Source organism: Kogia breviceps, chromosome 13 (genome assembly GCF_026419965.1).
Source record: "Kogia breviceps isolate mKogBre1 chromosome 13, mKogBre1 haplotype 1, whole genome shotgun sequence".
In the NCBI taxonomy this organism is placed as follows: domain Eukaryota; kingdom Metazoa; phylum Chordata; class Mammalia; order Artiodactyla; family Physeteridae; genus Kogia; species Kogia breviceps.
In genome coordinates this window covers 63,838,597-63,853,421 of record NC_081322.1, presented here as the reverse complement: position 1 = coordinate 63,853,421, position 14,825 = coordinate 63,838,597, and the positions used below count along the sequence as shown (strand labels likewise).

Genomic DNA, 14,825 nt, shown 5'->3' with positions numbered 1-14,825 from the left:
TTTGCTATTTTTGTTATGATTACTGATTTCATTTTACTGTTATCAGAGAATGTGGTCTGTACCTTTTACTCTTTGAAGTTTATTGAGTTTTTCTTTGTGGTCCAATGTAGTTTTATAATGATTTCATAGGCCTCTGTTAAGTATATGAATTCTGTCTTAAGAAACCAAGATATGATATATTTCTGTTACTTTTCAGATTTTTGTAGAGTTCAGTATTCTTACTTAAATTCTGTTTCCTTGATTGGCTATAGGCAGAGAGGTAAGTTAAAATATATTTTATTGCATAAACATTTCACCCTGTACATTTTGATATAAGATACCTGATCTTTTTGTGGATTTGAAATTTTCATTAATATAAAGTTCCTGGTTTGCTTGTTTTATGCCTTTTGCCTTAAATTCAGTTTGTTTAACATTAATATCATGTTTGCTGCTTTCTCTAAGTTTTATTTGTCCATTCTTTTGCTTTCAGTGTTTCGAGTCACTTTGGTTTAGTTGCGTTTTCTATATTTGTCTGTAATTTGGTTTGTCAGAGACAGATAGTTTTTTCCCATTTATGGCATTGATAGGATAGATGTAATACCTTCTGTCACTTAAAAAATATGTTGTCTTTTATATTTACGTATTTTAATATATGGTCTATGTTTGTTTTGACTTTGTATGTACCCTTTGATAACCTGGAAATATTGTAGTTTATCTTTTTGTTTGTTTGTTTTTTAATTTATTTTTTTTTGGCTGCGTTGGGTCTTCGTTGCTGCACACAGCGTTTCTCTAGTTGTGGCGAGCGGGGGCTACTCTTCGTTGCGGTGTGCGGGCTTAGTTGCTCCACGGCATGTGGGATCTTCCTGGGCCAGGACTTGAACCAGTGTCCCCTGCATTGGCAGGCAGATTCTTAACCACTGCGCCACCAGGGATGTCCCTATCTTTATAATGTAATAACATGTTACCATTTAAAAATTTGCCAACTTTAAACAGTATGTATGTGTTAATCTCTCATGAAAGATGAAGAAATTAACACACTTACACTTCACCTCCTCTTTATTTCTCATAATTTTTGTTAATATTTTAAGTTCGTAGGGAAAGTATTTACCTTTACACCTTTTATAATACATTTAAACTCTTATTAACTGAATTAACTTTAAACAGTTTTTTAATGAGTTCTGGCTTTAAAAGTTGAGCTCATCAGAGCTATACTTTTTCTCAAGTTATACTTGACCTCTTCTCTCCCTTTATCTCCTAATAGTTTTAGTCATTATATACGTAGTGCGAAGATTTATAGCATTTTCTTAGATTCTGTACTTAAAATTTCCTTAGTTTTAAACCAACCATAGTTATCTTAAAGTTGATTGGTTTCTCATGATTAGGCCTCTGTTTATCTCTTGTTCTACTTTGACATCTTTTCCACCTCCCACCTTCCCCTATCCCCAAAATATACATGTTTGAAATATTTCCCAAACCATTGAATGTATGAAAATGATTCTGTGTCCTGTATCTGCATTATAAATAATAGTTCTTGGTTCCTCTTTCTTTCCTGGAAGGCTTTGCAGACATTGCTGTATCATTTTCTATTATTATATGTTGCTATCTAGCCCATTCCACTGCTTCTAGTGTGGCTTTTTTTTATTTCTGTAAGTAGTTTTTTTTTTTTTTAATCTGTATTTCTTGTGAGCTCTGCTGGCTTACTTTTCAACTTTTTCTTCTGTTGTTTTTATCATCTTTTCTTTTATCGTGTGTGTGTGTGTGTGTGTGTGTGTGTGTGTGTGTGGTATGTTTTTTGGGAAAAGTGAGATAGAAACGTCTTTACTTTGTCTCTTTAACTGGATATATCTTTCTGGCAGCACTTGATTAGATTAAATGCCCCTGTCAACTGTGAAACTAGATTAATTTGAGAGGCTTGTGAATAATTTCTTTCTTGGTGTGTGATATGACAGACCTTGTTCCAAAGGTTTAGATGATTAGGTATAATAATTCTACTGTCCATATCAACATGACTTTAAAATGACATACCACTGAACAGTCTAGGAGAAAATTTCTTTTATTATACTTACTTGGAAAATTTTTCAATATTTTTAGAATTTTGAATGAGAACTTAATATCTGTATGAAAATTAACCTTTTATCTTATAATAAGTTGGAACTCTTTAATTTCTAAAATGATGTATTAAATGTTTATGTGTCTCCTTAAGTTAGATAACGTTTTAGTTCATTTTATTAACATATATAATATTGAAAGTAACCATTATAGCAAATACAAATAACCTTAGAATGGGTTATCATATAATTTTGTTATACATTCATATGGGTGACCTGCTAAAAGAGTGTATATTTAGGGGGTAGAATCATGGGACAATCTGTTTTCTGTTGGTATTTTCCTTGCCACCTTAAACCTACCAAGGGCAGGGGGATTCATTGCCAAAACTGTAAAACTAAGTAACATAGTCTCGGGTTTATTTCCCACAAAAAAATCTAGCAATTGAGATACACATAGTATTGTCTGAAAGGAAAATTCTGGGCAGAAAAATCGTACTATTTATGGTTTAAAATTTTATGATTAGAAGAGAAACTTGGAAGAGAAATAGTTTTCGACAAAATGGATATCACTATGTGAAATGAGGTTTAACTCTTTTGATTGCTAGAGTCTTTTTCTAATGTGGGGTTTATTTTGATTCTTTTAGAAAAATAGATGATCTAAATAAAAGTAAACATTAAAGAAAACATAGTTGGTCCACAAATATGGAAAAGGAATCATGCGTAATTTAACATTTTCGGGACTTCTGTGGGTGTCCAGTGGTTAAGACTCTGCGCTTCCACTGCAGGGGGCATGGGTTTGATTCCTGGGGGTTTGATGCCTGGTCACGGAACTAATATCTCACATGCTGTGCAGAGTGACCAAAAAAAAAAAATTAACATTTTATATGGTTTTTAAAGTTGATATTTCCATTTGCCTCACAAATAAAGTAGCCAATAAATGTTTATATTAATCATATCATTAAGAAAATTCATTGTTTAAAAGCGTTGGAGGCTCTGGAGAAATATACTTTAATACTGGACAATTCAGGTACTATTTTTTTAAAAAATTAATTTATTTATTTATTTTTGGCTGCATTGAGTCTTCATTGCTGCGTGCTAGCTTTCTCTAGTTGTGGCGGGCGGGGACTACTCTCAGATGCAGTGCACGGGCTTCTCATTGTGGTGGCTTCTCTTGTTGTGGAGCATGGGCTCTAGGCACGCGGGCTTCAGTAGTTGTGACATGCGGGCTCAGTAGTTGTGGCGCGGGGGCTCCAGAGTGCAGGCTCAGTAGAAAAGGAATAGCAGAAAAGCCTGCGGTGCGCGGGCTTCTCATTGTGGTGGCTTCTCTTGTTGTGGAGCACGGGCTTAGTTGCTCCGTGGCATGGGGGACCTTCCCGGACCAGGGCTCGAACCCATGTTCCTTGCATTGGCAGGTGGATTCTTAACCACTGCGCCTCCAGGGAAGTCCTCAGGTACTATTTTTGATAAGATTTGTCTGGAGTACTATTGGTTTGCTCATACTGTTTAGAAACCTATTATGCATCATTTTCCTTTCCCTTTGAATTTCATCATTTTTCCTTCAAATGAAGTTTTTTCATTTACAAAAAATAAAACCTAATTTACATAATGAGGATATAGTTATTTGCTAGCATTGTTTTTCTAGTTTTGTAGTATTAATAGTCTATTAAACAAACGTCTTACAGTTTATCTTCATTTGAATATCTGTAAAGTATTATTTGTAACTATACTCAGATGATGATTATCATATTCTTGCATCTCAATGGCAGATTGTTCCCTAGAGAAGGTACAAGAAATTAAAGATAAAGCAGAGCTGTAAACACTTGGAACAAGGTCCTTTTTTTTAAAATTGGTTATTGTGCTGTATTTGTCTCTTTCTTCAGCATTACCTGAGTAACTAAATAGGAGTGATAGTGATGTTAGATTTTTAAGAAGAGATGTAACCTCTTTTTTCTCCCTTCTCCGGTCAAATATATTATGAGATTTTTATCCTTATCCTGGAAATAAAGACTATGATTAATTTGAAAAGTCTGTGTTACAAAGAAAAATTATTACTATAGGATGTTATGAACACTTCTGAATCTATTATGTATGAACTTTTCAGTAATGTACTTAAAATATATTATTTTGATTTAATCCTTTTTTATATAGAGTTTTAAATAGCTATATTTAGCTACAGTTTTTCCGATGTCCCCTTTAAATATATTTTTTCTTGAAAAATATTTTCATTAATTTTTCTGTCACTGAGTAATTTTATTCAAGCAGTTAGAAGAATTTTATACTTGTACAGAAAACTTTAGAATTAATCGGCTTTCTGCTTTAAAATTCTGTGGGCTTTTGAAAGGAAGTGGTTTTTTACAGTGAAAAAAAGTAGTTCAGAATGTTCTCAGATATGTCTTAAGATTCTCTTTGTGTATACACCTACACTGGAAAAACTGAAGCATTAATTGCTTAATTTAAAAATAATTTGCTTTAGACTCTCAAAACAGCTTATCTTCTTCGAATAGCTAGTACCATATAAGAATTGCATGAATGTTAAATGCAGTTTTCTTTTAATCCTAATTACCTTGCTTTTTTTAAAACCATAGAAATTATAATCAGATTACATATATTTGTATATACTTTCTTGTTTCTTTCCCAGGCAATTATATGTACTTTTTAATATTTTTTGAGTGCTTGGCATGTTCTAAAGAGTTGTTAAGTATTCAGCAAGGGATTAGGATTAGAATGGGAGCCGATAAATACAGTTCAGTTTAGCCAACATTTACTGCATGTTCGCTTTTTATCAGAAAAATGTGGTAGCCATTGAGGACATAGATTTAAGCCCCAGATTCTTCCTTAGAACTTTATAGTAGCCCCTCAGGGGCTAAGTCTGGTTTCATAGAAGCACCAAATATAGCCAGGATGTTTTCCCTCTGAACAAGTTGCCTGTTTCTTTTTATTGGCTATGTGTAAAAGTATTCTGTTCTGGGAGCTGCTACTTCTCAAGGGAAGATAGGGAAGTGAATTAATAAATTGAATGTAAACTTTGTGTCAGGCTTTGTGTATATTTTATTTGATTATTATGAGAATCTGTGAGGTAGGTGGAAGAAACTGAGGCTCATATGAAATAAATAATTTGTTATTTTGCACAGCTATTAGAGGCACATTATAACTCAAACTGAGTTCTTTTGAACTTAAACATCCCTTTAAAAAAATTTTTTTAATTTTAATTTTTTTAATTGAAGTATAGTTTTTTTACAACATTGTGTTAGTTCATCACCCTTTTCATTGTTATATATTACTTGCAACAAGTTTTTATACTATAATAACTCAATCTTATTTTGTATTTGTTGGGGTATCTTACGGATAAAATTAAATCCCTTGTTAGGGAAACCAGCTTTATCATTAGTGAGGTACTTAAAAATTACTTTCAACTATTTTTTCTGCTGGTATTACTTACAGACTTTGGCATTCCTATACAGAGAAATGATGTCAATTTCTAAATCTTTGCAGATTAGTGGTCCTAAGAAATGAAGTCCTTTTCTAGTTCATTTAATCTTAAATCACTATGTTGTCTTCTGTTCCTTACTTAAGCAACAATTCTGTTTGATTTAAAATTCTGAAGAATTTAATTTTTTAATAATTGCTAGCTTGGTACCGTCTTTAAACACATGCTTAAGTAATAAATAACAGTGTTTATTGAGTAAAGCTAGAAAGTCCAAATGAGCTGATGGATACCTAATCCCATTATTCAGAATTCAGAACTGTTAGCATTTTGATGCATTTAAGCAATAATAGTAGGCAATATTAATGAACATTTACTACACACCAAATATTGTACTAAACTCTTTATATCTGCTATCTTATTTAATATTAAAAATAATCACGTAGGGATTTTTATTTTTTATTCTAATGTCATCATTAGAGGCTGAAAAATGGCTAAAAATGGCTAAACACCTTGCCCAAGGCCACAAAACTAGTAGATGGTGGAGCCAACATTCAGAATAAGATGCTTCTAAAGTTCTTTCTTTTATAATTTGTGTTATGTGTTTCTACATATAGGGAATATTAGTTTTTTTTTTTTTTTTTAATGGAGCCAGTCCACTTTTTCACCCAGTTAACTTAATCATATGCTGCAGACTTAAAAAATTTTAACTTTGTTAAATTTTATTTTTAATTGTGGTAAAATACAGATAGCATAAAATTTACCGGGTTAACCATTTTTAAGCATATAGTTCAGTAGTGTTAAGTGTATTCACATTGTTATGCAACCAATCTCCAGAACTTTTTCATCTTGTAAAACTGAAACTCAATACTCATTCAACAGCTATCTATTTTCCCCTTTCTTAGTCCCTGGCAACCACTCATAGACTTTTTTGGTATGCCAATAATTTAGGCTTCATAGTATTGTTATTTTATCTAACCAGATACCTATTATAGGAACTTAAGTTTTTCAATGTATTTTTACCAAAAATGCTTCAGTAAACATTTTTGTACTTTTTGTGCATTTTTTTCAATTATTTTATAAATGGTTTTTCTGGAGTAGTATTGCTGGATAAAAAGGTACAGGCATTTTTAATGCTTTAGTACACATTGTGAAGTTACCTTTGGGAAGACTGTACTAATTTACTTCTTGTATTTAACTGTGAATCGTAATAGCATTGATAGCATTAGTTTATAAAGAATAATTATATTCCATGAAAGGATTTTATATTCATATTGATGTTTTCATTCATTAACAGAGTAGGTAAGAGTCAGAGATTGATTATGCCTTTTGGGTGGGGGAGCTTGCTGTGATGACAGTCACCTTTGTGTCCCTGAAAATTGTATCCATGGTGCATTGTGCATGCTGTTATAGGTTGGCAGTGTTAAAATACCATTTATTCATGAGACAGCAGTACCTAACTTATAAGTTTCTGTAAGTAAAATAACCCATGTAATGCAGTTGGCACAGTGTCTGGCACATAGAGAATGCTCAACAAGTGATAACTGAGCTTAGTTCAAAGAAATAAAGTGTTCTTTTACGACCATCTAAGGAACAAGTGCTATAAAAAGTGATTATATTAAAGTCTAATGCATTGAGGGGCTTATATTACTTCCACTCACTTTTTTTTTTTTAAGTCATTCATGACGTTTTTATGTAAGCCCTTTTGAGGGGATTACCTCTCTTCTCAGCCATTTTTAACAGCCTGATATAGATTCTTCCATGTATTTCTTTATTTCCACATAATATATAAAAATAGACACATATACGTAGAGGGATTTTTCATTACTATTGTAAAAAAAAGGATGTACTATAATTTTCATTTTCCTTATAATACACTGTCAACTGGAGTATTTTCCAATGTATTCTTTTTGGTAATTACATAATATTCCGTGGTATGGCTGTGCTACAATTTATTCAAGATTTCCCATATTGAAGAATATTCATTTTATTTCCAATTTTTGCTTCTATGAACTATTCTGTTTTCAGAACATCTGTGTACATATCCTTAAAAACTAGGGCTTTTGATTCTATCAGATAGATCCCCTGTGGTGGGATTGCTATTTTAAAGGTATACTGTTTGCTTTAAATAGATATGGCCTTTGCTTTATGAGAGGTGTTATATTTCACTTTGGACAATCTGACAGGTAAGAAATTAATGTCTCATTGCCACTTTAATTTTCATTTCCCTGACCATTAACAAAGTTGAGTATGTTTTCATATATTCACTTGTCATTTGAATTTGTTTTGTGAATTGCTAATTATATCCTTTGCCCATTTTTTAATTGGGCTCTTTTTCTTATTAATTGAAGTCTTGGTATTATAGATATTAATCTTTTATTAGTATATGCATTGTAAATAATTTTCCCAATCTTTTCATTTTCTTTATGGTATCTTTCCAGAAAAATTTAAAAATTTGATGCCATTATATCTATCTTTTTTAACTTAACAGGTTGCTGTCTTGGATTAAAAAAAAAAAACAAAAGAACCTTAACCTCTAGGTTATAAATATTCTCAGTTTTCTTTTGAGAGAACTATTATATGAGTTTTTAACATTTAAGACTTTTAATTCCTCTAAAATTTATTTCTGTGTAAAGTGTAAAAAGTGGTCGAACTTTATTTTCTTTCAGAGTTTCATTAGAATTTAAAAGATGCATCAACTTTCTGTTTTGACCAGTGGCATGTAGTATAGTAGAAGGTGATAGCTCTCAGATTATTGTTTTGTAATCTAGCTCTTTCATTTGCTATCTGTAAACTTACTGGATTTCTCTGAGATTTGGTTTTTTCTTTAAAATGGCAAAAGTATTATCTATCTCAAAGTATTATGATTTATCCTTAACCCAGCTTGTACCATATAGTAGTCTCTTAGAACAATATTAGTTTCCCTTTCCTTCCCTTTACTAATTGCTTTAAAGTTCATTACATTTGTTATTATGGAGTTATTTCTGGATATTGGATAATATTAGACATTACCAAGTTTTCTTAAGTTATTTAGGAATGACTCTTTGCCCCAATTATGAATTCAAGATGAAGTGTGGAGATGGTTGTGACCTACTGTATATCTTTTTTTAAATTCTTTTTTTTTTTAAAATTGAAGTATAGTTGATTTACAATGTGTTGGTTTCAGGTGTATGGCAAAGAGATTCAGTTATATGTATTTATTCCTTTTCAGATTCTTTTCCCTTATAGATTATTATAAGATATTGAGTATAGTTCCCTGTGCTATACAGTAGGTCCTTGTTGGTTATCTATTTTATATATAGTAGTGTGTATATGTTAATCCCAGACTCCTAATTTATCCCTCCCCCTTCCCCCTTTGTGTTTATCTTTTTAAAACTTAAATTTGTTCAGGATTATTCAAATACAGCAGCCTCTCCCTGTCTTTACAATCATGTTCTTGAAAATCTTAAAGATAGAATTTAGGAAAGAAATTGAAGACTAAGTTGAAATAAGGATTAAGTTGAATCTGTATAGGCCCATGTATGTGTGCACATGTGTGTATTTTACAGTCACTAAAATAAAATGATGTAAATGACACCTAAATAATGAGAATATTAATGAAATTTCTTGTCTTTAATTTGATTATTAATGCCCGTTTAATTATCATCATCTCTTGTTAGTTGGACTCCTTTCTTGAAATTTTCAGCAAGGTTCTTATTAACTCTTTTCCTTATTTCAGCTCATATGCATACTATGAGCCTTTTATTTCTACTGTACCTTTTCCTCTACCTAAATGTTTAGTGTTTTTCTGATTTTATGACTAGAAGTTGTCGATTCTCACTGCTAGTTTCCACTATAATTTGGAAGAACACAGCTGCTTGTGTAGACTGTTTGGATTTACATTCTAGTGGAACCACCTATCTGTTAGCTGTGTGCCCTTAGTAAATTACTTAACACCCTGTGTCACAGTTTTCTCATTTGCAAAATTAGGATAAAAATAGTTCTTATTTTTTAGGGTAGTTTTGATGTTAATTGAAGTCTTAAATGAAGCCAGTATAGCATTTCTTGGCAGACAGTAGGAGCTGATTATATTTAGATTATTCTGTGTTGTTGAGGAGGCATTTCTCAAATATACATTCTTAGCTTTGCCCGTAATAACATCATGCCGAAGCTTAAGACATGAAGGATTAACAGGATTTGTTAGGGAGATGCTTAAGGGTAGATAATTCCAGCGATGGTGATATAGATGTGATCTCTCAGGAAGAGTTTAGAATAAGTTAAAACAGAAGGCCTAGGGAGAATGGTGAGGAACACTGCTACATTTGTCTAGTTTTTTAAAAAAGGGTTTTGGTATATACAGTTTCATTCTGTAAAATAAAAAGGCTTTGTTTTATAGGCTGTCCTGTTTCTGGTCTAACAAAATTTTTATTACAACAGTATTTAAAAATGAAAAATAAATGGCTTTTTTAAAGGAAAATTATTAGTAACATAGTATTGCCTTTATTTCTTAATTCTTGAAGTAGCAAGAACTCTTATTGGTCCTAATATAATTTAAATTAATTACATAGATTATAAAATTTTGTGGATACTACTTCAAGGCATATAATCCAGCCCAATATAAGGTTGAAATCTATTCATCAAAAGTTTTTAATTTTTAAGATTGCCGGCTCAATGATATTTATAGAAAATTGAAATCTGATCCCAGTGAATATTTTTTTAGGATAAAACATTTTAGTCTTCTGTGTGATAGGAGATGGATACTGCATAATGGATTTGATGAGGCAGTTTATGCTATATGAAGGATGTTTTAAAATGAAAACATAATTCATACTAAAGAAATCACAGTGTGGTTGTAATATTGAAGGAAGTGGTTTATTCTCTGTAGCCTAGTTGGTGTACTTTCTGAATGTACATCTGGTAATTAGAATTTAAACGTGTAGTCAGATTCAGTGAAATGATTTTCTGTTTGAAATAGTTTTTCATTGAAAATTTAACACTCGTTTCTTTGAAATTTTGAAAATCTTTTTTTGTGTGTGTATGCCCATGTTGAAACATTTATAGGAACTATAATGATTGATGGCAAAAAGTGTATTTACCTGGAAAACCTCAGTTTAAAAAAAAATAACCTTAAATGTTTTTTAAACTCAAGGTGTTTTGATCTGAATGATTTTAAGTTGTAAACTTGTCTTCTGTCTTAACCATATAAATACAAAAAAAATTTCTTCCTTTTGAAGTCTTAATTTACTGTTTTCCTAAATTTCAAAGTAATATATTTTTAATGTAGAAAAAGGGGAAAAAATCACTCATGATTTTCTTTTTTTGTCATTTATTTATTAATTTATCGGCTGCGTTGGGTCTTAAATGCTGCGTGCGGGCTTTCTCTAGTTGCGATGATGCGGGGCTACTCTTCATCGTGGTGCACGGGCTTCTCACTGCTGTGGCTTCTCTTGTTGTAGAGCACAGGCTCTAGGCGCACGGGCTTAGTTGCTTCGCGGCATGTGAGATCTTCCCAGACGAGGGCTTGAACCCGTGTTCCCTGCGTTGGCAGGTGGATTCTTAACCACTGCACCACCAGGGAAGTCCCACTCATGATTTTCTTACCCAAAGACAAAATTCTTGTGTTTTGCCACATTTCCTTTCAGTTTTTTTTCCTATGCATTTTTATTCTTTATGTTATTCAGGATTGTACATACAGTTATACATACAATTTTGTATCCTGTGTTTTCCCTTTTTTCATTTTCTAACTGCAGCACACATTTTTAAACGTGGAGTCAATTTTTACATCCCAGTTTGATCCACAGACTACTTTAAAAATATTGATTAAAAAATTATGAAAGGCATTTTAAATTTAAAACAAAAACTACTGTTCTGAACTAGTGTTTTCACATCTTTATAGGTCCTATTCAAATTTGAAATGACTTAATGCCGTCAGGTAAACAAGCTTATTTTTTTAAATGTCCCTTGTAATCCTCTCATGTTTAGTTATGGATTTTATATGAAACAAACCAAAAAACAAACCTTGGTTGTTTTTAATTGGATTTAAGAATGTTATTTTCTAGAGAACAGTTTTCATTAACTAATACCCTATTTGATGTGGCTAATAGTATTAAAATGTTCAAACATTTTACAGTTGTTGTCATTTAGAGATTTAATGATATATATGTGGGGGAGAGATTCTCAGTGAATAGGCAAGTAGTTATTTTTAAAAAATAGGAGTATGAGGGCAGGAACCTTAAAAGGTCATCTGAACTAATTTCCTGACTTGAGACAGATCTTCAAATATCTTTTTAGTTATGAACCTCAAATCAGGCAACAAGATATAATTTGCAAAGAATGTTAAACTGGACAAATTGTTTAACTTACATGAACCTCACTTCTTCATCTATAAAATTAGTTTTATACCAGGTAAGTCATTCTCAATATTTTTTTCTGTCCCAGGACACCTGAGATATACCACGTTCTTGTCAGCATCAGATCTATCAGTGACAATGATTTTCAGAGGGGGTGGGGGCAAGGATGTGCTTGTTTTCTTGATCTAGGTTCTCCTCCCAAGCTGAGAATCCCTGGCTCAGAGAATATATTACTTTTTTCCATATATAAGATTTATGTAATCGTAGTAAATATTTGAGTGTCTAGTATGTACTAGGCCACTGGACCGGATCTTGTGGAAAAAATTTTAGAAATACACTTGGAGCTCAGAGGTTAGTTGGAGAGGTAAGGCACATACTTATATTGATATTTTACAATACAGATGAAAACAATATATGCACCATGAAAATATACAATAAAGGTTTTTTATTTCAAGTCACATCATTTTGGTCTGGAATTATCATTTTCAAGAATTTCGGATTATCATCTGTGATCTAAAATTGATAGTATTATGCTATAACGTATGCTTTAGACCCTAAATGTCACGTTCCCCACCTAAAATGAGCATAAGCAAAAGGTTAAGAAGATAGTATCTAGATGTTTATTAAAGGAAGACGAGCCTATCCTTGTAATTTCCCATTGGAAATTAAAATTGTACGAAATAGAAACTTCTTTGTTAAGCTGAGAATGATTTAACTGCTAGGCTCTAACTATATTCTTAGGAGATTTTGAAATGCAAATGTTAAATGAAGTCAGCATTACTGATTTTAACATTATCAGAAGTATCTGAGTAGATACTAAAAATCAGAAAATCATGATTTGGACAAAGCATTAACATTTTATAGAGGCACTTGATTGAGCAAGTTTCATATACTTTTAACTTCAAAATAAACCTGGTTCGGTTATCTTGGGAAATCCACTTCCATGAGGTCCTGAGGAGGTGCAACCAGAAACACGGTAGAAAGGAGAGGGTGCCTTGGAAACAGTCTGGAGCAAAAGACTCCATTTATCAGGCTTGTGATCTTTAGAAATCTACTTAAATTTTCGGCTATAAAGTGGTGGACTGCACCAAATGACATTTAATAATACAACCTGAAAATTTGCCTGATTGCATGAACCTCAGTTCCATGTAAGGACTGTACAAGGAATGTGAACGCTTATTTTCTGCCTGCCTCTGTTAGTCAACATTCCTTCTTTGGACATTTGCTACCTTCTCACCTTTCATTTTCTGTAAGTTATTTCATCCATTTCCAGGTCTCAAGTTACTTCTTGTGTTTTAATGGTGCTCTCATTTCTTCTGTTCTGCAGACTCAATTATCCAGGTTTCTATCCAATTTCTGTTTGTCTTGAAAGAATCTCAGATCCAGTGTGTTCTATATTCATATCTAATTTAGAGTCCTAGGGATTTAGATCTCTCTTTTTTTGCCTCCCTAACATTTAATTCATCACCATATTCTGTTACTATATTGTCTCTCATGCTTGTCCCCTCTTATTTATTTCTTATGCTCTGGTACTCGCTCAGCTGTAGTCATAGCACTTGTGGTCTCATGCAAAATTCTTTTAATTTCTTTGTTTATATTTTCTTTCAGTCTTGTCATTCTACATGTCCATCACATCTAGAATGAAAGCTACCTGATAACAGAGAGTATTAGTCATCTTGTGTCCCTCGTGCCAAATACGTTATAATTTAACTTGAAAATTAAAGTTATCTCTAAAGACCTGAGAGTGTCTAAGCAGTGTTTAAAAAAAACACAAAATATTTGGTGGCAGTCTCCATCTATTTAGGAGGAAACAGTTCCTCTATGGACTGCTCTTATTTTGCACTTGAATAAAAGACTATCCAAGAGAAGCAATATCCTGACCAGCAGACTTCTCTTAGTTCTCTGGAATGTCTTCTCTATTGGGTAATGACATAGGCATCCACTTTTCCTTGCTAGAAAATTTGGGAACTATTCTTTCTCTCACTTTCCTACATACAGTCAGGCAGCAAACGTTCCTAATTTTACCTTGTAGTATCTTTTAAATAACCCTTTCTCCATCTCCATCGTTCTTATCTTAGGTCAGTTCATAGAATTTCTTACGCATATCAGTACAACAATATTCTATGTGCTTTCTCTCAGTCTTGTCTCCACAATTCATTTTAAAGCACAATATGGTATGTCATACCAATGCTTAAATTCTTTTAGTGGCTCTTATGTTTCAAAATCAAGTTAAGTACCTAAATATTATATGTGGCCCTAAATGAGTTGCCAGTTTTTCTGTCCCTAAGTCTCACACAATTAATCTCTTTCCCTATATCCCAGCCATGCCGATCTACTGTCAGTTGTATGCATTGTGTCACGTTCCCTGAGGCCCTGTTCCTTATTTTTCCCTCCAAGATTCATTAGGAATCTTTTGAAGGAAATCTTGCCTAATTCTTCCAGTATGGTGGGTTAGTACCTTTCCTATGCACTGTCACTGTACCTGCATTATAGCAGCTCACACTGTAATAATGTTTGTGTGATATCTCTATTAGACTTAAGGTTTCTTGAGGATAGGATTCATGTCGTATTCTTTGATCTGTCTATTCCAATACTTAGCACAGTGTCATACAGCTGGCATTTCCCTCCTCCCCATCATGAATTAATATGTGATTGTCAGAGAGTAATTTGTGTCTATAGATTCAATGTGGTGTGAATCATTCAGTACTTACTATATGCCAGGCATTACTCTAAACACTTTACATGTGTTAACTCATTAAATTCTCTTAACATACCTATTAGGTAGGTTCTAATATTGTTATCATTTTACAGATGAGGAAACTAGGCACTGAGGGAAGTGAAGTGACTTACTTGAAGTCACATAACTCAAGTGGCAGGGCCTGGATTCAACCCAGGCTATCTGGCAGTAGAGTCTATGTCTTACCTACTTTACCAGACTCTCAAGTGAGAGTTGAATTGGAGGATTTTGACATGGAGTGGTTATTGGGTGTACAATATGTATTTATTTCTTTTGTTAATAACTATTTAGAGCAGTATTCAACTGGA

The 14,825-nt window shown here is 32.6% G+C and overlaps 1 protein-coding gene across 3 annotated transcripts in view; it reads left to right on the top strand.

Annotated features, from left to right (window-relative positions):
* HBS1L (HBS1 like translational GTPase) overlaps positions 1-14,825 on the top strand; it is an 81,031-nt gene that overhangs the window by 25,213 nt on the left and 40,993 nt on the right. The gene's annotated exons all lie outside the window — the stretch shown is intronic.